Source organism: Natator depressus, chromosome 11, assembly GCF_965152275.1.
Source record: "Natator depressus isolate rNatDep1 chromosome 11, rNatDep2.hap1, whole genome shotgun sequence".
In the NCBI taxonomy this organism is placed as follows: Eukaryota; Metazoa; Chordata; order Testudines; family Cheloniidae; genus Natator; species Natator depressus.
In genome coordinates this window covers 35,793,765-35,820,403 of record NC_134244.1, presented here as the reverse complement: position 1 = coordinate 35,820,403, position 26,639 = coordinate 35,793,765, and the positions used below count along the sequence as shown (strand labels likewise).

General features: G+C 40.0%; 2 protein-coding genes across 6 annotated transcripts in view; one reads left to right on the top strand and one right to left on the bottom strand.

The window, feature by feature from the left end:
* LOC141995930 (sodium channel protein type 2 subunit alpha) overlaps positions 1-968 on the bottom strand; it is a 124,718-nt gene extending 123,750 nt beyond the window's left edge. For both annotated transcript variants that reach the window (XM_074967468.1, XM_074967466.1), the window contains exon 1: positions 736-968. The gene's annotated coding sequence lies outside the window, so the exon portion shown is untranslated. The remainder of the gene's footprint in view (positions 1-735) is intronic.
* A 19,203-nt stretch (positions 969-20,171) lies between these two features.
* The window catches only part of LOC141995926 (sodium channel protein type 2 subunit alpha-like), a 111,509-nt gene continuing 105,041 nt past the window's right edge, over positions 20,172-26,639 (top strand). For 3 of the 4 annotated variants that reach the window (XM_074967457.1, XM_074967460.1, XM_074967458.1), the window contains exon 1: positions 20,172-20,399. The gene's annotated coding sequence lies outside the window, so the exon portion shown is untranslated. The remainder of the gene's footprint in view (positions 20,400-26,639) is intronic. The other variant, XM_074967459.1, reaches the window with a different exon arrangement.

The following is a 26,639-nucleotide window of genomic DNA, read 5'->3' as shown; positions in this document are numbered from 1 at the left end:
CAGAATGGAATTTTTAAAATAAAAATGTAGCTATTGAATACAAAACAATTCACATTACATGTCTTATGTGAAGTCTGCAATGGTGTAAAATTGTATTTAATTATAAGTATCTTCCATTCTGTCTTCAATATGGGAAAGGCTAGTTTTATTTATTTATTTATTTATTTAGGGGGATAAAAACCCAACAGATCTCCTATACCTTCTAAGAGAAGGAATTTAGGATATAAAGCAAAGCCTCTGTCTGAAGATGGTATAGAGAAGCAGCACACCCCTGCAACATAAAGCTTGGCAATCTCACAGTCTTGTTAATATGCTTTAACATTTCACTCCAATGTGCATTTTGCATAAAGCATCAATATAACCTTCAGTGGAGAAATATAAACACTTACAGATGACAACAGCAGCAGCAACAACAAAATACTACCACTGTGATGCAAATACAAAAAATAAGAATTGATTCTAAACAAAATTACAAAATATACCTGGATTCTAAAGAATATAAGGCCAGTGAAACCAAAGGATACCAAAATAATTTGTTATTAGACCCAGATGTGCTTTTAGCATAAAAACAGTATGAAAATGTTATCCAGCTGAAAAGATGGCTTTGTATTCTCTGTTCCTCTTGTTGCATCTAATATTAATTGCAGACTAGGTGTGGCAGCATCAGAGAACATTGGCATAAATGGGCTGAGATATATTGCATGATACCTTTAATGAAATATTCTGTTGTCTTACCTGATAAAAAGATAATTACAAATCATAGCATAAGATATATCCATACACTTGAAGATGATCACGCTCCTTCTGTTGCAGTTGTTCAGGTCCCTCAGCAAAGAAGCTTGTAACTCTTATATTTATTTCAGCCTCACTGAAAGAAAGAAAAAAAAAACCCTACAAAGAAACCTCTGCAGTATTCTGTCTCCTCTGCCCTAGCTTCCTGTTATGAGATTCTCTATGGTCCCAAACATCTATCAGCAAACTGATGGGGGAGGGGGGTGTACTGATGGGGGTGGAGAGAAAAAAAAAAGAATGTTTAAAAAAAAAAAAAGACAACATATTACATGACAGCTCCACCTACTGGCAGAGAGAATTAGATCATCTAGCTTTTTTAAACACCCTTATGGTCAGAACTGCAAGTTATTTTACAAAATCTGGTATAATCACTACTTAGCCTACAACCACATTGATCTAAAGGAAGAAAATATGAACTAATGAATCTGACCACTAAATATTTAGTAAAGAGTGAGGTGGGGCATAAAATTGCTGCACAGACACTTATACTTTTCTGATTTTATATTAATAAACTTGTTTGACACTGTTTTTGCTTTTGTTGGATCCATATATTATGAATAGCAAGAAAAAGGGACGATGTTATAGTGCCTTGAGTTGTTGTATACCAACATGTGGCCTCTTTACGTATAAAATCATCATCCCCATGTCAACCTCCTCCTAAAAATTACTTAATGTTAAAGACTGGTTTTTGGCCCTACAATGCCTTCAGCCTTGGTTTGGTTCTGTATGACCTAAAATACATTTCTATAATTCAAAAATTAATGATTTGCAGAATATAGTTTCTTATGTAAAGGGCTAGATGCTTGGGTTTGGGGCAATGAGCATATCACACAGAAGGAAGGAATTAAAGAAGTGTAAAACTCACTTGTGTTTCCCTAATTCTGGCCAGCCTGTATATAATTTTGGTCTCCATTGTAAATTAATCCTTTAGAGGGATAAATACCAGGGAGGGAGAGGAGTTATTTAAATTAGGCACCAGTGTGGACAGAAGAACATATGGAGATAAACTTGCCATCAAGAAGTTTACTCTTGAAATTAGACAAAGGTTTCTAACCATCAGAGGAATGAAGTTCTGGAACAGCCTTCCAAGGGGAAGCGGTGGAGGGGGAGAGGGCCAAAAAACCTAACTGGCTTCAAGACTGAGCTTGATAAGTTTGTGGAGAGGATGGTATGATGAGACTGCCTCCAATGGCACATAGCAGCAAATATCCCCAATGGCTGGTGATGGGACACTAGATGGAGAGGGCTCTGAGCTACCACAGAATACTCTTTCCCAGGTGTCTGGCTGGTGGATCTTGCCCACATGCTCTAACTGGTCTAACTGATCGCCCTGTTTGGGGTCGGGAAGGAATTTTCCCATTGGTCAGACTGGCAGAGACCCTGGGAGCTGTGGGCAGCCATGCCTGCGGACGCTCAGGTTCTTTGGCCTGCAATGTGCAGGAGGTAGGACTAGATGATCGTGATGGTCCCTTCTGACCTTAAATTATGCTGACTGCCAGTGGCCCTAAGGGACAGATATGGCAGCCCCAGCCACACTCTGTTTTACTCTAGTCATGATCTTTATGTCAGCAACAGGTGGTGTGTAATAGAGTCACTGTGCTACTGGAGCAACCACAATAGGAGGGTGATTCGCCCACAGCTGGTTACGTGTATAGTGTGGATTGCTCTGGCAGCATGGTATAAAGTGGCCACACTCCAGTGTAGACTCTAAGATAAATATCTGGACTACAAATGCAGGATGAAAGTTTAAAATATTTCCTGGTGTCATAGAAAACAATGTATTGCTCCATGGAAAAACTGATTATGGAAACTAGTTTTAATGTTTGCAGAAAGATGGACATAAGACTGTTTCTTCCAGAAACAGAGAGAGATTCTTTTTGAGAACAGGAAAAGCAGCCAACTTCTGGGCTGCCGGTCATGAAGTAGGGAGGAGAAAGAAATAATTTTAACTCTCTATATGGACTCTACCATGAAAGATTACCACTACTAACCCTTAGCCACTGCAACTGAGAAATCTAGCATTTATGCTTCATTGGCTTTGTCCTGATGTTTTGTTTTATTTTATTTATTTATTGTTTTAACTGTTTCCTTTCTCAGTATTGAGGGATCAAATGTCAACTGTCAATGTTCTCTTTTAATTTGATGTAGGACCTATTTCTTCACAGTCTTGGTTATGTAGTCATTTATACCTGTGCAAAATACAAAATGCTACCATTCAGAATTGTTAGTGATTTGCACTTTCATTTTCTATATAGGTTCTTGTATTGTTTTCAGGACCGTAGTATCTGTGTGCTTTCCAATACTGCATCAGTGTGACTAACCTGTGTCACACGTGGATCATTCTTTGTCTCATCCTTTCCCCAAAAGGAGAATTGGGTGTGTAGTGTAGTGTTTTATTTTGGTAGGTTTTGACTTTATTTTAATTTGAAATGTGTTTATGTTCGAGACATCAAGGTTGAAGACATTCACCTTGCACTAGGAGCAGAAGATGGTGAGGTTTGCACAGTCTCATCCTGACCCCTGAGAAAGCTCTGTCTCCTGCACTCCTGGTAGAAATTTCTTTTGTGCCTGTAGAGTGGAATTGTTGACCACAAACCTCATCCCAAACATGTTGGTGATCCATTAGATATGATGTACCCAGGCCATTGAGCATATTGAAGTAGTCTCTGGGAAGGCGGTGTAACAAGAGGAGGTCAGGTTGATGTGCTTGTGGTAGTCCATGTTGCTGAGGAGACACACTGCAGTTTTATATACTAGTTGCACTCACTGTATACAAGACTAAATGACAATATGAGGTGAAGGCAGTGGAGAATCAAGCCCATTGTTTTCCTCCATACGCCTTCATGTTATTCTGGTATTGGCCATTGTGGTGTGCTTGGAAGAATCAAGGATATGATCTGTCACAAAGACCAAGCCTTCCCCCACATGAGGGCAATGTACATTGTTACTCCAAATATTGTAGCAGTTCCTAATTTTTGTAACTCCCTACATGCTTATAAATTTTAGGGTAATTGTGTTGCAAGACATCCCTTGCTATAATAAATCATTATTATTTGTAGTTTGAGAGAAAAGCAAAATTACAAAAGTAGGCTACACATATAATATGGATATTTCCTAACCAACTTTATCATGCCTTTATATTTTGTTTCTGATTTTTAGATGAAAAAGTTTGTTTTAGCTTGTATAAGAGTGTCAGAAAGAGGCAACAATACAATTTTTTCTAGAAAAAACCACACCATTCATTTCCATTAATTATTGTTTAATATTAATCTTTAGATCACGTGGATTCAGTTGGGTGTTGAAGATGCTATTAGAGAGCAGATTCTGCTTTATTACACAAGCCTTGATTCTTGTAAATATTCAGTCTGAAAATGAACATATGAAAGGTCAAGTTCACAACCCTTGCAACTAATTTTTAGCTGAACAAAAACTATAGAAGAAAACCCTGAGCCAAATCCACTGCAAAGAAAATGGCAGGTGGTTGGCATTGCAATTCAGTTCAGCCAGTCTGCATCTCCTGCAGCTGTGCTGGCTTCCAAATGTCTCCAAGTCTTTGGGCCGAGTCAGTGTGGCCAAGAGGGGGCTATGATCCTAAGGTGAACCTCTGCCTCCTTATTTTTTTTTCTGCCTAGGCATACACCCTGAAGGTTCAGGAACAATGGTTTCCCTCTTCAGACATCCTTTTGGAATGTAAGAACAATGTGCACTAGTATATCAAGTGATCTAGAGGTCAGTGACCCTGGAAAGCCTGACATCATTGACATCAACATAGCCACTCTCTTTAAAACCAGACTAGCTGACATAGGTACTCTACATGAGATGCAGTATACCTTTTTTCTGGCACAGAACAAGCAACAAGAGTGCTGCAAACATGAGGTAGGTTTTGCAGTCAAAAAACTCATTAGTACCTATGGTCACATGTCCAAGTACAGCATCAGAATGTAACATGTCACTATGAATATCTAGTATAGGTGGCTTTACTAGCATAAGTACATATTCCTAAACATTTTCCACCATCTCTGGAGAAAAGGACTTGTTCTGTCAGCAGCTCCACAGCATCATCAGTGAACTACCACCAGTTAAGCAACTCGGTGGAGATATTTCAATGCTAGAGATGGCTCAGACTATGAGATGAGGCTGCTATGCATTGACCACCATGGACTGGTTAAACTGAATGATAATGGGCAAAGACTACAGGAGCTCTGGAGCCTCCAAGGACTGTGCATTACTACCACTGGCTCCAGCTGGATTTGTCACACCTACAGGATGTTCACCATAATCAGTTTTCACAGTGCATAAGGAAAATAAGGTGTTCACATGGAAATTTCATCATACCAAACAAAGCTGTTTCCCTTGCATTAACATTAAAAGACCAAGGAAGGGTCTCCAAATCACTAGGAACCTCAGGAAAGCTATTTCAATTATTCCATTTCCCCTGAAGGCTAATGCAGCATAGAACACACTCAGAATAAATAGCCATGTAGCTGCAACCTTATCTTTTGGTAAAAAGACTATATAAAATAAAGACTGGTTTGCAGAATACTCTAAAGAAATGCTGCCAGTTACTGAAACAAAACACACACACAGCACATCTCCACTATAACACAAACCCCTCTTCAGAGATGTGCTAACCTCAGAGTGGCCAAGAGTGCATTGCAACAAACAGTAAGGCAATATGCTCAATCATATCAACTCAATCTAAGAAATCTAAGATGTGTAGGATGGCATCATGAAAGCCATATGTCTTTCAGCCAGAAAAAGACTGCCCCACACAAATCTCTTAATGGAGACACCATCATTGACATAAGCTACTCCTGAAGGCATTCTGCACCAAAAAATAAAATTCTGTGCACACTGTTTTAAAATTTTGAAATTTTATTGGTCAAATAAATGTGGAGGCTCCAGCATGGCATTGGGGAGCGCAGGCCACTGGCTGCACAGAGGTGAGAGATCACTGTGCAGCTTCCTGCCCCCCACCCATCCCCAGTAACATGGGTGGGGGAGAAAAACCACTAGATCCTGCATCCCTTCTCCCGCCACCTCCGCGCGATGTGTTGCCTAGTTGTGGAGGTCACTGGACCATTAATGTTGATTTTCAACAAGTCTTGGAACACTGAGGAAGTTCCAGAAGACTGGTAGAAAACTAATGTGCAAATATTTAAAGAGTAACTGGGATGACCCAGTTAATTACAGTATTGTCAGTCTGGGCAAGATAATGAAATTGTTGATACAGGACTCTATTAATAAAGAATTAATGCCAAGCAACATTGGTTTATGGAAAATAGATCCTGTCATGCTAACTTGATATCTTTTGATGAGATTACGTTTGGTTGATAAAGGGACTAGTGGTGCGTAATTTAGACTTCCGTAAGTCATTTGACTTGGTACCAAATGACATTTTGATTTTAAAACTAGAAGAATATAAAATTAACATGGCACACATTAAATGGATTAAATGCTGGCTAACTGATAGGTCTCAAAATATAATTGTAACTGGGGAATCATCATGAAGTGAGTATGTTCCTAGAGGAGTCCTGCAGGGATCAGTTCTTGGCACTACACTGTTTTACATTTTCATCAATGACCAGGAAGAAAATATAAAATCATCATTGATAATTAAGGCTGTGAATCATTCATGGAGGTCATGAAAGTCACGGCTTGCATGAATTTTGCAGTGCTGGTGCAGCTGACCCCAGGACCACCCCAACAGCTGGGGAAGCCCAGGGGCCAGCTGCACCAGCCGCTGCCAGCAGCAGTGGCAGCTCAAGCAAAAGGACCTTTTCCAATTTCTAGAAAGAATTGGTTGCCCCTGGTGAGGGAATACATCCTGTATTCACACCTTACACACTATTGTAATAATCTTTGTACAAAGTATGCCCTGTAAGGTATCATTTGAAAACTCATAATTTGCTGGTCAGTACTGTCCTGGTAAAATGTGTGTGGCCAGGTTGTATGTGAAGTTAAGATTCTGCTGTATGATGTTATTAACACAAGTTCCAAACCTTACAGCCCTGCCCAGGCAGAAGTCAGATCTGTCTTAAAGGAAGGAAGGAATGTGTACTTGCCTTAATTTCCATTTAGGAAGTAAACAGTCATCAAGCAGGTGAAAAAAAAATAGTAGGGAATATCCTTCCATTTAGACTTGTTGTCTCCTGGGTTTCATCTGGAAATGATTTTCAAGACGGGGACTGAAATAAAAAGGAGGGACAAATAGCCCAGTGCACCTCCCCCCTCTCTCTCTGCCCATCACATTCACTGCACCTGAAGAGACAAAGGACACAGCTGTTGGACTCTGGGGGAGGGTTCCTGACCCAAAGAGTTCAGTCAGTAAGACTGCTGAAAGCATGTGGTGAGAAAACTTTGCTTTGAATCTAATATAGTTAGTCACAGGTAAGAATTTAATTTTTATTTTTCTTGTAACCATTTCTGACTTTTTTGCATCATTATTTTTACTCACTTAAAATCTTTGTAGTTAATTTGTCTTATTTTTTATCTAATCCAGTGTGTTCAAGTTGAAGTGTCTGCTTAACTCCATCTGGGGTAACAAGTTGTTGTGTGCATATTATTCCCTTAAAGGAATGGCTTAATATATGTGTCCTGTTCAGGAGAGGACTGGGCAATACAGGACATATGTTACTGAGGGAAAATCTTTGACTGGGAGTGTTTTGGGGTAATTTTTAAGGCTGTAAGAGCCAAGATGTGGCCAGCTGGCTGCAGCACCCACAAAGAGACACAGTGGGGAGTGACTTACATGTGGGAGGCTGTTTGTGAGCAGTCCAGGCTGGAGCCTACAGCAGCAAGGCATTGTGAAGGGCATCCTGGGTTACAGGGCAAGGGTGACACTACTACATGTTAGTCTGGATTGTACCCTGGTATGTCACACACACAGTCCTCCTCAGTCAGAGTCAATGCTTTCATGATGCCATGAAGGGTACAGTCCAGTGTTACGATGATTAATCTGACAGTTTTGAAATTCACAGTGGTGTGAAACAGGGATGTGTTCTGGCACCTACGCTCTTCAGTATATCCTTCTCTTTGCTGCTTTGTCATCTAGCACTGAGCATGTACCATCTCTATATAAGATCCGATGTAAAACTCTTCAGCAGTGCATGTCTAACAGCAAAAGGCAAAGTCAAACACCTGCTTCTTTTCGCTGATGATGCAGTGCTCATTGCACATAGTGAAGACAAGTTACAGCAACTTTGCAATAGCTTTATACCCCCTTATGATGAATTTGGACTAACCATCTGTGATGGAGTGTCTACCCACACAAGGCCTGAAGGGGTAAATTAAGCCTATTAACCTACAGGCTGCACCTGGAGGAAAACCAGGGCATGCTAAAGTCTAATTTGCTGTTGAAGATTAGCTGGGGAAGGAGCTAGGTTAGGTTTATAAATCCAGGAAGCTGGCAACAGCGATGGGGCTGCAGTCAGTCCCTGGCAGTAGGGATGTGTGTCTGAGACTAGGGGTTCAGTAGTCTACAGTTACTCACTGTGAGGAGGGAGTTTGAGCTGGTATACCCAGAGATGGGGGGGAAGAACCAGAAGGTGTAGGAATGAGTCCAAGGAAGGAGCAACAGGATGGTTGCCAGATATAGAGTTCCTGGATTGGAAACCAGAGTAGTGGGTGGGCCCAGGTTCTCCTACTTGCCACTGGAGAAGTAGCACTATTAGGGCCGTGCTAGAGAAGACTGTCTGAGACCATTTGTGCAGAAGGACTTTGGTATCTGTGATGGGGTTAATGGGAGCCAGATGAGCCAATTAACCTAGTAGATTTAAAACAGAGGAAAGCCCTAATTAGAAGAACAGGATCACCTGTGCAGGAAAAGGTAGAGCCTGCATAAAGCCAGTTAGTTGGCTACAGACAGCAGCTGCTACTGGGAAAGGTTGTAGGGAAGAAGGCTGCAGTCACTCCCTGAATGGAGGGAGTTGATAGGCTGGAAGACCCAGAAAGGGGGGAAGCCAATGAGGGAAACAGAAGCAAGAGGCAGGATAGTACCTTGGCTACTTGTTACAGAGCCCCTGGGCTGGACCCCAGTGTAGAGGATGGGCCTGGGTTCCCCTAGCAGCCACTGGGAAGTGGCAAGAGCATTGGAGATGCCAGCCAGACATCAGGTCTGGAAAGACTGAATATTTTGAAAGGGGAGGACTTTAGTCACAGAGAGGAAGCCATAGACCCGGGAGTGAGTGGGACAGCAGAGCAAGACAAGATGGGAGAATATAACACCAGAGGAGAGCAGAGGATAGCCAGCAGGAAGTGCTGCTTGCAGTGGGCGGACCCCATGACAGCACCCCAGAAGGTGGAAACATGCTGAGTGACTGGGCCAGAGGGTTGAGTCATAGAGAGGAGGCAGCAGCTGCTGGAGCACAGATGGCAAAAGAGACAGAGCATGCAAGGAGTGCAACTGGAGGAAGGGTCATCAGCACTCCCCCCCCAAAGCTAATCTCCAGCATGGCAAGGAGGGGGCACTACCTGTGGTGAGTAGAGTGTCCCTCACACCATCACTCTAAAAGAAGTGAATGACTAAGGCACAAGGTGTGTTGACTGAACAGAAATTTTAATAGCTAGCACCATACTAGAAGTTGTGCACAAGTTCTGCTATTTAGGATCAATTGTATCAGATAAGGTAGTCATCTACAGAGAAGTTAATTTGAGCATCATAAAGGCAGCCACCACATTTGGCCAGCTGACCAAGTGTCTGTGGGATAACAGGAAACTGACATTTAAGACCAAGATATGAGCCTATCAAACATGCATTTTGAGCACACTGCTGTTTGGTGGCAAGACCTGGACCACCTACAGCAGGCATGAGAGAAGGCTAAACCGTTCCACATCTGCTGTCTTCACTGTATTCTAAATATCAAGTGGGAAACCAAAGTTCCTGACAATGAAATACGAAAGCAAAATCAAGTCTAATCGTTATTCTCAGACTCAGATGCCTCCATTGGCTTGCCCCAGATGGACAGTGGATGCATTCCAAAGGATGTCCTCTATGGAGAACTTGCAGAATCTCCAAAGCCACTGGTCAAACTAGGCTCAGGTTTAAGGACACTTGCAAGAGGGACTTGAAAACTTTCAACATTGACGCTGCAGGCTGGGAAGATGCATCTAAAATTGGATGGGTGCATTGCACCAGAGCATCAAAGAAGCTGAAGAGAAGTGGTTGAGATCATGGAGAGAAAAGTGTAGCAGGCCACAAATGCTAGTAGTACACAAGCTTCATCTTCTGACCCTGTGCTTTATGCATGCATTATCTGCAACAATGAATGTCACTTGAGAATTGGACTTTAGTCACTTGCAATGCTGCAGCATGACATAGTAACTGAACTGCTTTGGGGTTGCATTGTCGTCTTTGGAGATAGAGAGTTGCCATTCAATTCAGCAACATGTATACATAAGGCATTCCATGAATACCCAGGAGACCATGCCTGTGGGTGAAGATATAAGGCCATTTCTTCATCCCCACCACTTACATGAACTGAAAACTGTCAAGGGTAAGATTTTTTTGTTGGCAGATTAGATTTCACTTTCCTCCTTTGTTACATGAAAGAATACTGTCATCACCCTGAAATGCAGTTCAGGAAGTGTTTTGTTGCTATTGTCAAATTTATAAAAAAGGGAAAGGTTATGAGTATGTTTATGACACCTAAAATAGGAAACTAAAGATATAATTTTGTCCAGCATTCTTGAGCCATTTTGTAACTGTACAATGTATCACCATTAAAGAATTCTAAAAATGATATCCCTGCAGTCTTCTGGAATTAATTTTTATGGCTGCACCTAAAAAAAGGGAGAGTTCCTTTTATCTTTAGTAGTTTACTTCCTTATTTATAAGGAGTGCTGTCCTGGGTGCTGAACTACAGCTCTGCCTGCACAGAGGACTTTTTTAATGCAAGAAATGCTTCCAAGTACATTGTGTTTGTCACATTAAGTACAATTTTTTCTTCAGGTCTAGATAGCTAAACCAGAATAAACAAATCCTCTAGCTTCTAATAACATAGGCCTAAAGCATCAGTCTTGGATGTCTATATTCTAATTAAGTCAGTTATTGACCGCAGTTTTCACAAAATAATCACTTTCACACAAGCTATATTTCATTGAAATCTATAATAGGGATTCAATACCCATCTGGCCTATTTCACAAAGTGGGTAAAAATCTACTAGCTTTCTTTGAACCCAACAATAAGACAAGTTTAATCAATTCTTAAAAACTTAACAGAAGTTAGAGATGGAAAAGACTCACCGAAGACACATTTATAAATGAATGCATTTATTGACGTGGGAACAGCAGTATATAATTTCTTTTAGTCTTTTTCTCTTGCCCATTTCTGAAATTTTCGCTTTAGTTGAAATTTTCTAGCATTGGTCTCTGCCTAAATGCAAACTACAGATCTGATGGCATGTTCTGACTGCCTTGTACCACTCAAATGATGAAAATCTTTAAGCTAGTTTTGTGGCTGCTTTGTGTCAATGGAGTGATCCAAGACTGACAATGTATCCATGACTTTGGTGCAAATATTTTCACTGTTTTATGAGTGTGATGGAAGTAAAATATATACCCTTCTTTTAAAAAAAATGCAAAAATTATGCCAGTATTTGTTTTAATCCATCCCTATTCAGGGAAGCCCTTAAGTGCTGAAGTCATGTTGAAGTCTTTGTCTACATGTGGAATGCCCTCCTTACTTGGTCCACCATACCTCATTTAAACCCATACTGAAAACTCAACTCTTCCCCAAAGCCCACAATAAGTGAGTCAATAATTGTTTCACAACTTTAAAAAAAAAAAAAACAAAACACTGGACCACCACACTAAGCCTAAGCTGTGTAACTGCATTATTGAAATTCTGTAACCCTCATCCTTCTGCACACTTTCCTGCTTTTTGTCACTTGCATTTATGTCAGATGAAATTTACAGTGGAATCTCTTTCAGAAAGTAATCATGTGTTTGTGTTCTGTGAAGAGCATGATACAATTTTGGAAACTACAAACTGACATCATAAAAAGAAAAGGAGTACCTGTGGCACTTTAGAGACTAACAAATTTATTTGAGCATAAGCATCCGATGAAGTGAGCTGTAGCTCACGAAAGCTTATGCTTAAATAAATTTGTTAGCCTCTAAGGTGCCACAAGTACTCCTTTTTCTTTTTGCGAATACAGACTAACACAGCTGCTACTCTGAAACCTGACATAATAAAAACACAAGTAACTTCCACAAATATGCAGTCTTTTAAAAACTTTACATATGGGCAACAAACTTCATTTCATAATGGCTACACACTTTCCAAGTTACAACAACCAAATAATGTGAGAAAATAAAAACAAAACAGCTCTGCTAGAAGGAGAGAAGCAAAAGGCATTGTGATAGCTTTGAGAGATTTACTAAAATTTGTTAGCTAATACTAAATATAATAATGCTCTCCCCAGAACACCTGCAAGCAATTGAGTTTTCATGATTTAATTTACCAGATTAATAGTAATCAGTTTGGATGAAAATGTCCTTTGAACAAATTATTTTCTGATTCATATTGGTTAAGTGTCTTGAATTTGGGATAGCTAGAAGAATCTTTCTGCTCATTCAAGCATGCTGGTAGAACTAGTATACATTAGAAATATCTCTTTGCATCTCAGAGCATGGCTAACAGTCATCTACATATAAAATAACCTATTAAATCATGCAAAAACATTTACCCAAAAGAGATGGAGCAAAAGGTCAGACTCCAGCTTCCATGGAAAAAGAGGTATGGTTTGTGGATTTAAAAATATTTAAAATATGTAATGTTGATGATTTGTGTTAACAGCTTTAAATTTAATCTCAGTGTCCACTATTAAATTGCCTGAGACCCTCTCTTTCCTCCAACTCTGAAAATTCAAATTGATAAATATTAAATTTTAAAAACAAATACCATTATCCACTGAATATATTGTCAAGCCTATATCATCAAGTGTAAGGAGCAGTATGCCTCTAGCTTCTATAGTCAGTGGATTTGTCTGCACTTGCCTTTTACACGCTTCAAATAACTTACAGCATTCAGAACCTTTATCTTATTTTTTCAACTGTGCACCTGTCCAAGCCCATAAACAAATACTGAAACCCTAGACCTGATTCTCTGGAGTGCTAGAGCTGCTTTGTGCCTCTCCACCAGTACAAAGTAATCCCAAAGCTAGAGTATTCAGCCACTAGGGAAATTCCTCCTGCCTAGGGGAATTCTTGGGTTATATAACTGCCATAGTAGGTCCTACACCATCCCCCTTCTGCCCTCTGCTGTAGGGATGTGGTCAGGGCATGTGTGTCCCTGGCTGATCTGGTCCCTTGTTGGCATCCAGCACCTGTCAGACTGGTCTCACTTACATGTTGGAATGAACTGTTGCCCAGCAGCTTAAAGTTACTTTTAGCCACCTGCCCCCATCTCCCCATATGTGATGAACAGATCAGCATGTGTGGGGAATCTAGTCATAGTGCCTCTTTTATTTTGGGGTTGAAACATTTTGCTTATGTTGGTTAAGTGGATTAGCTGGTGTGCAAGGCACTTTCATGTGAGTGTTTCAAGAGCTAGAGCCAAATTCAGCTCTTCAATCCTGAGCTGACAGCAGTTGTGGGCAACAAAAACAAACAAACAATGTGCCCAGCTCATGGACAGGACAGAGCTATTAGCAACAAGCCATTGAATGTGCTTTTTGCAAATGTAAAATGTGGTATTTTTAAGAAAGAAAAGAATGTAAATGTTACTGAACACAATATACTGGGATTTATTGGAGGGTGTCCATACGAATTGAGCAGAGACAAATCAGCTGATGAAAGGAGTATAACTTGATGGACTAACTCATAGGAAAAAAAACAAAAAAGCCACAGTTCCAGTTAGCAAGGTCTTCTCCTGAAGGCATGGTGTTTATAACACATTAACACAAGAGTAAACCAAAACTTCCCTAGTTTGGGATCTACCCTAATCCTATGATTCTGGATGTGCAGCTTTATTTTCCCCAAAGGCATCCTCCCTGCTCTGTTTCCCAAACAGACACACTAATCTTTAGTTGAAGCTAGACAAATTCAAACTGGAAATAGTGAAAAATTTTAACAGCGAGGTAGTTAACCATTGGTACAATTTACCAAACGAAAAGGAAAATGTATACTTACTTGAAAATCTGCTTTCTTCATGCAATAAGGTTCACAGATCTGCTACAATGGTACTCCAGCCTGTCTGCAATGTGGAGGCAGAACCAGACTGGTCAGTCACTGGCAACAGGGAAATGTTCTTAAAGTTCCCACCAGTTTTTTTCCTTCCACAGTGGCTGGTTGCTCAAGCGGATCTGCCTGTTGCAGAGCTTTTCTGAGGGAAATGTCAGATTTTATTTCAAATAGTTTGACTAACAATCCAGTTCAACAGTGTGTCTGATTCCCAGCTGCATCCCAGAGTGCTGTTTAATTTTTGGGGAGATTATCCCCTGAGCTCCTCTTCCCCTTCTGAGGCATCTGTGATGGCTGCTGCCCCTCTGGTCTACAGAGAGGGAGATAGGCTGAGAAAAGCCAGAGGCAAAAGTTAAGGTCTCTGTTTTCTGCTCCCTCTTCTTACTGAGTGTCTCACTTGTCTGGCTCTGTGGGCAATACTGTTGCCCTGACAGTACTGTCTGGGGCGGGGGGGTGTCACCTCAGCTGTCTTCCCTGGGCAGGAAAGGAACCAGGTATGATTTAAGAGGCTGGTTCTCTTAAGCAATATGCAACCTAGGCCAGGGGGGTTTACCCCCCATTCCACTCCCTCTGGCAGGAAAGAGGTAAGCAGGATTGGGAAGATCTAGCAATCCACCCTCCCTCATGTCCATGCAGGAAGCAAAGCCAGAAGGGTAGCATGCCTGATGGATGATCATGCCAAAGTCCCTGTATCCCAAACCAGCAGTGGAAATTATGCTGGCCATCTCTGCTACATGTCAGCTATCACAACTTTTTTTTTTTTTTAAATTACTCTTCCCTGGTACCAAAAAATAGTTGTTTGCAGTATGCATTAGCCTATGTCCGAGTTTACAACACATTGGCCAGTATTTCACTTCAACCTTAAGATAAAATGGGAGGACAAAAAGAAAACTTGCATTGATTAAAGAAAAGCTACTGCCTGGAATATTTTCTAATCACAATATTTTCTAATCTAAATTTCTATATTTTCAAAATCCAAAAGCCAGTTACTCCATTCTTGGCTACCTAATGCTTGAATTGTTGATGCCACTTTTAGTTTCCCTGTCATGCTGATGCAGTGAATATAGAGCAAAAAAAGATGGTGTAGATTTGCTGAATAATCCCCTTGTTGCTTCCCTCTTCAGAATGGGAACTCCTACCTTGCCCAGCAACAGCAGATTGTATTTGCTTCTACTTAGACTTCTATGATGAAACACTACATACTAGTGCCAGTCTTGTCTCATATGCACTGTACAAATAGTTTGATTCTGTCCTTGCAGATCAAGGTCGGCTAGACAATCAAGCCCATACACCACACATATTTCAGTGCCAGAGCTAAAAATGCACTTTATTTTTAAGATGCTATTTTAAAGATGTATCTTTGTATTCTGGGGTTTTAACACTTTTAGCTACTCATCTGCTTCTACACCTTTCCTTCTTACAATACAGGACAATGCATTAAGTACGCATTAATGTTTCTCATGAAAAAGCTACTCAAGGCAATTAACATTTTCTATATACATATTATTCATGGCTAACGGCGGGCCAAGGAAAGGTCATTTTTCTTTTATGAGACCAGAGGTGATTAGTAGTGTTCGAGTATTCATTCTCTCTCTTTTGGAGAAGTACTTATGCAAGATTTAATGGTAAAGATACTATTTTCTATGCAGATAACTGTTAGAAATTTCTCTGCATCTCACAGCATGGCTAATAGAAACTAGCTCTGTGAGCATGCTTGAGTAAGCAGAGCAATTCCTTTTCTAGCCATCACAGCTTTAAGATACTTTTACAAATAAATAAATTGTAACTTGAGGTCTGCTTAACAAAACATCTCCATCCAAGTGATTATTACTGTTAATCTGACCAATTAAACTGCATGATTCAGTGGTAATAAATGAAATGGAAGCATATGAATGGAACCTATTTGTTTATAAGTGTCCTGGGAGAGGATTATTAGATTCTGTGACTAGCTCTGAGAGTACTACTGCAATTGTTGCTATTGCGTTGTTTGCTTCATTTGTTCATTTCTTAAAATCTTTATCTGTCTTAAATTACATAGTATTTTGCAAATTGTTCACTTGTTGTTTGTTTCTATTTGTCTGTCTTGTCTTTTAGATGGTAAATTCTTTGGGACGTGGACTATCTTCTTTCAACATTTGTACAGTGCCTAGCACAATAGGGTGAATGCTATAAAAATATAAACAACAACGATAAATCTATGACTTCCATCTCCACAGTATGAGTGACTAACACTAATGAATGTACCCTCACAGTATACCCTGGAAGTATTATCATTGCCATTTCACAGATGAAGAATGGAAGTACATGATTTGCCCTAAGTCACACAAGAAGTCTGCAACAGAGCAATGAATTGAACCCAGCTTGTCCGAGTCATGGTCCAGTGCCTGAACCATAAGACCATCCCTCCTCCCAGTTCTCTTTCTTATTAAGTATATAAAATGTCTAATCCTTTTTTTGGACTCCTACTATAATCTCTTGACCTTAGTGAGATCCAGCAATGAGTTCTACAGGTAAATTACAGGTTGTGCAAAAAAGTGTTTCCTTTGATCAATTTTAAATGTTACCTTTTGAAACACTATTATGGCATTCCTAAATAGACTTCATGTTGGATAATGAGAATATATCTAGTTGGATTAGGCAGGATAAAAATGTTATAAGGGATATAAATCTTATGCTTCAGGGCATAAGATAACCATTAACTGAAAGGGATTAGAAAGAACCTTCTTCTGTGGACAGGTTATCCCATAATTATCTATCACTGCATTTCTTCCAGTACTGAAGCATCTGATACTGGCTACTTAAAATGGAGTGCACTCATCACTCTGGCACCTCCTGGTGGCTGTTCTGGGAATTAGCTCTGCATGTTAGCGTACCCTCTTCAGGTGGTGCCTCACCACCATCACACCTACTCCAGGACCCACATTTCTCCAAAGACCACAGCATCATCTTCAGCAACACAGCCCTCTGGCCGTGCCACACGGTACTCCCCCCTTCCAGGGGACCTGCAGTCCACTGTTCAGCCACTTCCCTTATTGGCTACTGCAGAAAATTGTCTGGCCATTTCCTCATGGCCCCAGCATCCTCTTTGCCCTTGCCTCAGGGCCTCAGCCTGCAAACCCCAGCATCTAGCCAGGAGTTGTCTCTTGCTCCCCTGGTTCCTGCTCACAGGACTACTCTGTCCAGGGTGCTGGCAGTTCTCTCATCCCTTCAGAGAGACACTCCTTCCTCCATGGGCTCCCAACAGAGAACTGCCTTCCTCTGCCCTGCAGCAGCCTTTTTACATGGGCCTGCTTGGCCCTGATTGGCTGCCTCTGGAGCAACCTCCCGAGAACTCCTTTTAACCTCTTTTCTGCCAGTGAGGGGCAGCTGCCCCATCACAACACTGCTAGAAACAGAATACTGGACTAGACGGACCATTGGTCTGACCTGGTATAACAATTTCTAAGTTATTTTATTTATTTATATTATATATTTGTAGTTATAGTGAAGTTGGTATACCCACTATAAGCAGTGATTGTTTTGAATAACTCAGCATTCTCAGATGTCACAATGGATAGTGATTACTTTACCTTATGATTCTGGGGGGGGGGGTTTCAAAGGAATCTGATACATTTACATTTTATTAGATGTTCATAAAAGAAACTAAAGGAAAATTATCCAGTGTAAGAAAGATAGGTATAAAACCTTAGTTATGCAACTGCTCAATTGATTATCCACACCAGCTTTCCTAGGATTCTTTTAATTTTGATTGCTTAACTAAAGAAAAGATCTTGAGAGTTGAATTTAGTTTTACTGAATATCCTTAACAATGGCAACTAGTAGTGTAGAAAGGTAACAGAGGCTCCACTGATATACTGCTTGGGGGTCTGTTACAGCCACCCAAGATCTGACTTGGATATTGGCAGAAATCTCTTTAATATTTTTAATTAAATAAACATGACTGGGAATTGTGTGATTATGGGAGACTTCAACTTCCCAGATATAGATTGGAGGACAAATGCTGCTATTAATGATAGGGCCCAGATATTCCTGGATGTGCTAGTCAACAGATTTCTTCACTAAATAGTTACATTTTATTTTGTGAAATAGGACAAAGAAGGCACAGATTTCTCCTACTACAAAGTCTCATTAAATTATCATGAAATGTGGTTAACATGGGAGAGATCGGATTGTAAAAAGGATCGGTATTACTGGGTGCACAGAATAGGCCGATTAAAGTAAAAGCTGAAGACTAGGCTGACATGACCTAGGGCCTATTGATGGCTCTTATTTAAGTTTTCTACTGTTGCCATCTTTCTGATAACTAAATGAACGTAGGAAAATATCACGAGGCATCCATAGTATTCTGAGGGAGAATGAAGCAATTAGAACACAGCTCAAACTTCTATAGTTTTATTGCTGTTATTCTAGGCTACCTGAATAAGTGTAAAGTCTGAATTTGGAGTTCAGCACTTAAGCACACTGTTTTTAGTTTAATTAAAGTCTTTGAGCCTGATTCTTACTCCTTCCTAGTGAAAACCCAGGGTAACCCCACATTAGTCAATAGAATTACACTGTGACTGATATCAGTATTAGGCCACTTATCTCTCGATAGCTTTACCGCCGGCCGCCGTGTCCCTCCCAGGACCCAGTGCCTATTTCTCTGGGGTGCTGCCCCCCTAGCAGTACCCCCACACTCTCAGATTCTGAGTCTCCCCACCCAGGGGAACTCTCACCCTCTAACCCCACCTCACCTCAGTCTGGGCTACTGCTACATACTCAGACCCAAGGAGTCACATTGAAATTAATGAGAGACTTGCCTGGATAAGGACATCAGGGATTGCTTCCTTAGGACCTATGCAGCAAGATGCATGCAGGCAAACCCTTGTGCCAGTGCAAAGCCCTGTGAAGTCACGAGATAGCCACATAGGTGAGTTGATCTACCTGCATATATTTCTTTGTTGCATCAGGCCTTTCGATACAGCAAAACAAATACCAAGAAAGATGGCAATCAGTATTAATTGTAAAACTACACAACTGTAGGCTTTAGATATAAAAGTTATGTGGGCATCCTCTTCTCTAGAGAGAAGGGGACAGAAACTGGAACTGTCTTTATTTTGGGATCACTGTCAGAAATAAATATGTCTGCCTTTATGACCCTGATTCAAAACAGCCTGTAAGCACTTACACTCTTTGAATATGTTAATAGTCTAATAGAAATCAATAGGATTACTCATATGCTTAAAGTTACAGACATTTTAAAGGGCTGTGCTAGACTAGAGTCTATATGGATGGTATAGATTATAGATAATGGATACAACATTATGGACCAGTTCCTTACTTCTGCAACTGCTGCGTTGTGCTGTTCTGCTGGTGTGATGCAGTTGTAATGCTGGCTTGATGTGCTACAGGATACCCCCAGGACGAGGGAATTTCTGGGTGAATTACAGATGTCATAGCAGCTCCTACCTCATCATTCCTAGCTTCCAGTTTACGGAATGTGACCAGCAGAAAGGGGATGTGGCTCAGGCATCTCTATGCCCTGGTAATTCTCAAGCTGCCTGTATGGCCCATGGGAAGAATAGATAGTTGGGTGTAAGTTAGAGCATGCTTGAGGCTCCTCTAACTTAGGACAGAGACCGATCACTCCCTCACACATCATTCTGTGTCTGTGCTTATATATAATATTAGTAATAACAGTACATATATATATATAATAAAAATGATACATAAAATAAAAGATAGGCAAGTGAAATAGAAGGGCAATATGAAAACAAGAGGGGTGACACACATCTGTTTGAATATCCAAGTGTCCACACTGTCTTATTTACATTTTTCTCATTTCTGTATTTTTCTCATTTATGGAAGCAATAACTTTTTGTATCATGAAGTACTTTAAGAAAAGAAATTAGACAATTGCATTTATTTCAAATAAAATAAAACAATTAAAAATTTTAAAACATGATTAGGCAGTATTGTGCTTGTATTCAGTCATCTATCTTGTTTTGTTTGTTTATTTCTTGCATGGAGGAGCATAGTTATGTAGGAGTTGAGTCAAGTGTAGGTTGGAAGAAAGAGCTTCACAAATTGATGCTTTACATTTATTCACTCTCTTTGCCAGTAGGTGGAGCTGCCATGTAAGGTGCTGTCTCTCCCCCTTCCCCTTTTTCTTTTCTCTCCCCCCCACCTCCTCTCCTAATAAGCTGTTTTCTAATATATGTTGGGTACCATAGAGTGAGACTGGGAACAGGAAGCGGAGGCAGAAGCAAAGAGGATTCTGGAAAGGTCTCTGTGTTTTCTTTTCCATTGAGAATGCAGAAATTGTAATTAATTTGCAAACCTTTGCGGGCAGAAATCTGGATAATTTCAGGAGGAAGCATATTATATTATCATATCATTTTTGGATGCTGGGCTTTGCTGTAATTTGTTGTTCTCTTTTCATCAGGTAAGCTGACAAAACATTTCATTATACACATTACAAATCTGATCAGTGTAACCATTTTCACATTTCAAAATCGTATTGCAGCCTCTGTTTGTTGCTAATGTAAAGCAAAAGAAAGAATGGGGAATTCAAAGCCATTTTGAATTGACTATCTGTGGTGATGGTGTGATTTTTTTTTTAAACAGAGTAAAACCTGACATCTGGCCTCTTACTATAAATATGACATTGTGTTGCAATGTCTTCTTTACAAAAACTGATTTTTGTATATTTTCTTATAATCAAGGTATATATTTCATTGACTCATCTGGAGTGTTTTATGTCCCCAGCAGAAGTGATATTGATCTTTAGGAAGAAGAATAAAAATATTGGTGCCCAGCATTTAAAAACATCAGGTTGTCAAATTCTAGAGATCCAGGGATATAGACAGTATGCAAGTAATTTATACTCAGCTTAGACAGGTGATGTTTTAAGAAGCCTAATATAATTTCCTAGGTTTTAAAAGGTGTTTAAGGAAATGTTGTTCTGTACAATTATTTTTCTTGGAATACAGGTTGTATGAGTGTTTATATGGGAGGAGGAGTTTACCAACAGTTAATAAAGCAGAGGCCACATTATTCATGATATAGCAGACATTGTACGGTGTATAACATTAATTCCTTTTCTTAGTATATACTTCTTAAAAGGACTATTAAGAAAGCAATCACAAGAGTTTTTATGTCCCTTCTGTGCTACTACTCCCCATTAAGCTGCTTAAATTCAATATTATAATTAATAATTCTAGGAGTGAGCCACTAAGGGTAAATGGAGAAAAATATCTCTTAGCAATCACTTTGATAAATGGGATTATTTTTAAATAGCATTTCTACAAATATCTGTGTATAATATTATGATGTTCTTTCATTTGGAAATTATTTTCAAAGACAAGCTGTAGAAATCAATAAAACACAGAATTATAAGGAACACTGCTTACAAAACAGGGTCTCACCTTGTATTCCTTGTATACAATAGCACTTTTAGGTTGGTATGTAAAGTACGACTGGATCCCAGATATTGGATAGAGCAGTTTCTGAGGCCTGTGCTTGAAGCAAGTGAGGGTATGGAAGAACTAAGTGTTTGTTTCCACAGTGCCTAGCTCAGTATGGCTGAAGCATCTATGTGTTAACACAATTTAAATAAATAAATACAGGATTTAAAGTATTTAACATGTTTGTGGTTTCTTGTTTGGGTTTGTCAAGGAGAGGATTTAAGAAATCACTTCTTGACACTGACAATCTAGTTAACTGTTGCCCTTTCTCAAAATCTCCATTTTTGAGAAAAGATTGTCCAAAGAAGGTTGTGGAGGAGCAGTGACAATATCTGGAGTTCTCTGCTCTCTCTGTCCCCAGTCCCTTTGGTTTTCAGGTTTGGGTATGTTATAGAAAATGTGCTTATATTGTTAGTCATGATTTCTTCCTTTTGATCGTCAAAATTATATGTCCATATTGATTCTCTTAGATCTAACAACTAGATTCAATATTGTTGTCCATGAAATATTGTTGACATTCTAGTGGTCAGTAGCAGGAGAAGATAGAGTCACCAAAATGACTCAGTTCATTTCCTTCCTTTTTTTTTTTTTTTGCTGTGGGAAATATTGAACAATAAGTCATCTGTCCTCAGGGCTCTGTCTTCTGGCTTTTCAGAGTCTCATTCAGTCACTATTACAGTTTAACATTCATTTGGGGGATTAGTGACGAAGCGTGGGTTGCATTTTCAGTGTACAAATGACATTCTGCTCTATACTTCTATTTCTTCTGGCCCATCTGATGGCACTGTGTGACTCTCCCTTTCTCTTAGGGAGAATCATAGAACCATAGGACTGGAAGGGACCTCAAGAGGTCTTCTAGTCCAGTCCCTTCCACTCAAGGCAGGACCAAGCATTATCTAGACCAGCAGTTCTCAACCCTTGGCCCAATTAGCACACAGCTCAGCTGTGTGCTAAAGGCCAGCCTGCGTGGTGGGGTCCAGGTTCCTGGCTGACTGGTGTGGTGGGGTCCGGGCTGCTTCAGTTTCAATATAGTACTGACAAGGACTTTTTGGAGAGGAGTTGCAGCTCTCCCTTAGATTTTGCCTGTTCAAACATACAGTAGTAAAGGGGTGACCAGGTCAAGATTGGACTGACACCTTTCAATTAGAAATCTCTCCAACCCTCTGTTTGTTTTTTAATACTTTTAATAGACTCTCTAATCTATTCTGCCTTAATGCCTCCAATAAATCAACTTGATCTTCCGATAGAGTTGGAAAAGATAGTGAATTCAGACCTCAGAATGGATGGTTTGTAGGTACACAGCACCATATAGAAATTTTGAAATTGAATATTTATATCTATTTGTGAGGTAAACAAAGCTTTGGGTTTCCCCCCTCAAATGTTAGTTATGGTATTCAGCTGGGAGAATATCTGCTACGAGTTTTCCTGGTTTTTTAAAAATATTTCTTGACTCCCAGTGACTGTTGAAGTCTAAATAAAGTCCATTCATCTTGTGCTATGTGGAGTTTGCTCTCTGCATGTCTTGTATTGAGTAGTTGCTGGAGTTTAGTTGGGATGGGAAAACAGAAGTATTCCAAATCTATGGTTCTTAATGTTTCAGATAATTTTGAGTTTAGATTATTATTTTTGTAAGAAACATAAGCAATACTTTTTCCTGTCAGATTGGTTTTTAGTGCTTCCCTTAGACCAACCTATAAAGGAGCTGATGGAATATTGATTTTCAAATAGAGGGTTTTTATTTTTTTTAAAGGAGAGTAAAAATTGTGAATCATGCATTCAATTATCATCTCTCAGTGTTCTGTGGTGGCTCATGTTGCAACAAGGCAATGGATACCGGAGCATTATCAGATATTACTCTTGTCTTCACATCTAATGCTGCATGTATCAGAATATAAAGAGATTAGAAAATAATCAAATGCAGAGTATGTGGAGGGTGTGGTTGAGAAGACTGAGCAGTCTTTCCTTAAAGAATTTACTAATCTCCTAATGTTATGTAATCCTCAATTGTAAAGAGAGAATTTAATCTGGGGGGTGAGTCCTGCAGAGTAACTGTACCTGTTTTATCTAAAAATAGGGTTGAGTATTATGTAGCAGTCCCCAGCTAACACTTTGGGACTACTCTCCATCTCCATTAGTTGTACAGTTAGTTTGTAACTGAAGTCAGAATGCTACTTGTTTGAGCCATAGACATTGCTCGACACCAGTGTGGAATTAACTTTCACAAAGAGCATATGACCATCTTCAATTTTTTCTGTGTCTAAAAGTTGAACTCAGAGGGTCAGCTCCTGACCCATGCTGTGGTCTCTTTTGCAATGCTCTGGGAACACAAAGGGGTTGCAAAGGTGCCTGAACATGACTGGGGAGAACTGGCTGGGGTGCATTCTGGTGATCCACAACTTGCATAGTAGCCTACTGGCAGCCTTTACAAACTGGCTTAATTTTGAACTGTCTTATGTCTACTCTAAGGGTATGTCTACACTGGGGCTGGAAGGTGTCATCTCCAGCTCACACAGACATACCAGCACTAGCTCAGATTGAGTTAGCACACTAAAAATAGCAATGTAGCTTCAGTGGTACAAACAGCAGGAAGTCTTAGACTGGATTGTACTTGGAGCAGTTCGTCCCTCCAGCCACATGTGCCACTGTCCCTACACTTCTATTTTTAGTGTGCTTGCTCAATCAGAGCTAGCATGAGGATGTCTGCTTGAACTAGAAATTGCACCTTCCACCTCCAGCATACACATATCCTCAATTACATAGTGGCTGAAGTCGCCCTAGGAAGCCTTGGGATAATGCAGAGGTGAGGCACCGCCATCTCTGCCCACACCTTGTCTGCACTGAGCAGAGTTCTAGCACAGTTGAGGATCTGACCCTAAGCTTTTTAGGACATAATATTGATACCCCTAGAATTGTCAGAGACCCCAACCTGTCTCTTCCTTGCAGGAGAAAGGCTGAAGTCTGAAAGAGCAGAATCCACAAGAGGCATAGCTGGGGTAGGACTCCTCAAAGGGGGTGCTTATCCAGGCCATTGATCCATTGCCTAGAGCAATCACTGTTGGGTACTTAATCACAATCAGCTGTCATGTTGCTGATTTGTTTTGGTCCACGCTTACAGCGAAGTCCTGGTCAGCATCGCTTCAGCTAACTCAGTTGTGCACAACCATATTCAAACACAGTAAAACTGTGTAGTGTAGACATGCCCAATGTGGGAGTTTTAACAGCTTGTCTTGAGGACTAAGGAAAACAGATTAAAATCTTGCAAAGTATAAAAACAAGAAATAAAGAAAAACCAGAGCAGACCATTATTTTAAATGTACTTCCAATTAGCTGCATTACAGAGAAACAAGATGCTTAATTCAGCAGCTACATGAGATTAACTGTTAAATGCAATTCTGCAATGAAAATTACTTTGAAGTGATCCAGCCCCCATTAAAGTTTCAGTCTGTTCTCTGCAGGACAAAGGGCTCACCATACTCTCAACAAGCTTTATTTTTTGCAGTGACCCATTATTGCAATGTTAAGTGTTAATGGATACAGTGCAGTAGGCTGAAGTTAAAGCCATTGCAGATGTTAGGTTTAATAACTTGTTAATTGGGTAGCAGGTAACTATAAATAGGGAGCACAGTGGATGTGCCAGGGGGTTAAGTGTGGAGGAAGATACCATATGACTGCTTTGCACTCTAACTCAAAATAAAGATTTGCTGGACTTTACTCAGCTTTACTGTAATCTTTGTTACAACTGTTCACCTTCCACTGGTTGCAGGTGGAACTCCTCTATTTTTAGCAGCTTATTTAATGTTTGAATAATTGGCTAATGTGTATAGCATGCTTTGAAAATTGAAAGTGTTCTAGAAGTGCTAAGTATTATTAATTATTACTATTTTATTAGCAGTTTATTAGCATAATGTCTCTTCCACAGAATTTTTTAACCCTGCAAGAGTCAAGTATCACAATTTTTGCCTGCCAGTCCTGAATTTGACTGTTATATCAGATTTCATCCCGTATGCCACTTTGAGGCTATCAGCTAGATTCACCCCAGGGGTAAAGGGATTGGAAAACTGCACCCCAGGGCAGCTGCACTCCAATGCAGATTTGTGTTGGTGGATGGCAGGTGGTGATAGGAAAGCCACTCTCCCCTTGGTGAAGATTGTGCTGGGGGAAGGCAGCTCTAAATTTTGTCCTATGGAGCTTTGCCAGTACTGACTCCTCAGAAAATGCACTGTCTCTGTGAATTGACTCATCTGACCTGGCCTTGAAAATGTTTTGCTGAGTTTCTATTGAACCTGAATGGATTTTGTAATTCAGTGCCAAACAAAACAGAACAAGATTAATATCAGTATCAACTACTGTATCTCTGGGGAAATGTAATTCTGGATTAATACTGAATTTAAAATGTCTCCTTTAGCGTGTTTGGTGATCCCATATAATTAAAAATAACAAATAATGACCAAATAAAATACAAAGATGAATTGAAAAGCTTTTAACATGTCAGGAACTTTCCCCTCCCCCCACACACCTTCGTTTTTCTCTTTTTGACCTTTGGTCACCACAGGTTCCTTTTATTATATCTACAAGTTTTATGCCACAGCAGCTCATTCTCATTCTCTCTGTAGTAGTGGGCCCCATTCAGGGGGTGGATTCTGGTATGGACTATTTTGGCAGGAGCATCATCTTTTGAACAAGCTAAGGATTCCCCATCTTCTTCCTCTGTTTCTTCCCGTTAATAAGAACAAGAAAGAAAATAATGACAAAGTCAAAAGAAGTAAGAAAAGAGCCAGAAAGAAATCTTACTCTAAGGAGAAAAACTACTGCACCACAACCTCAGTGGGTGAGGACTGATTTGGATGGTGTAAGTAGACAGTTTAAGCCTAATGACCCATCCTAGATTGACACATTGTTAAGGTTTCCAAGGCCTTAGAACCCGAGGAAGATATATCTAACCCCTGATCAGCTTCTGTGAAGAGGAATCCCCTTGAAATGAGGGAACTTGAGAGGAAACTGACTTTCTCATTCTTTGAGTTCCTTGTGATAGATTGAAAAAATAGGAGACGCACAAAAAGAAAGTCCATTATAAAGGTATGTCTTAGGATGTAAAAGGTGGAAAGGGATCAGGGATACAAAATGTTCCACCACATCTAGAGTGGATCCTTGAATCTGCTCCTGTTTAAAAACAGAAAGTCTTATTTAGGGTGTTGTGGCACCCTAAAATTCTCTAGATA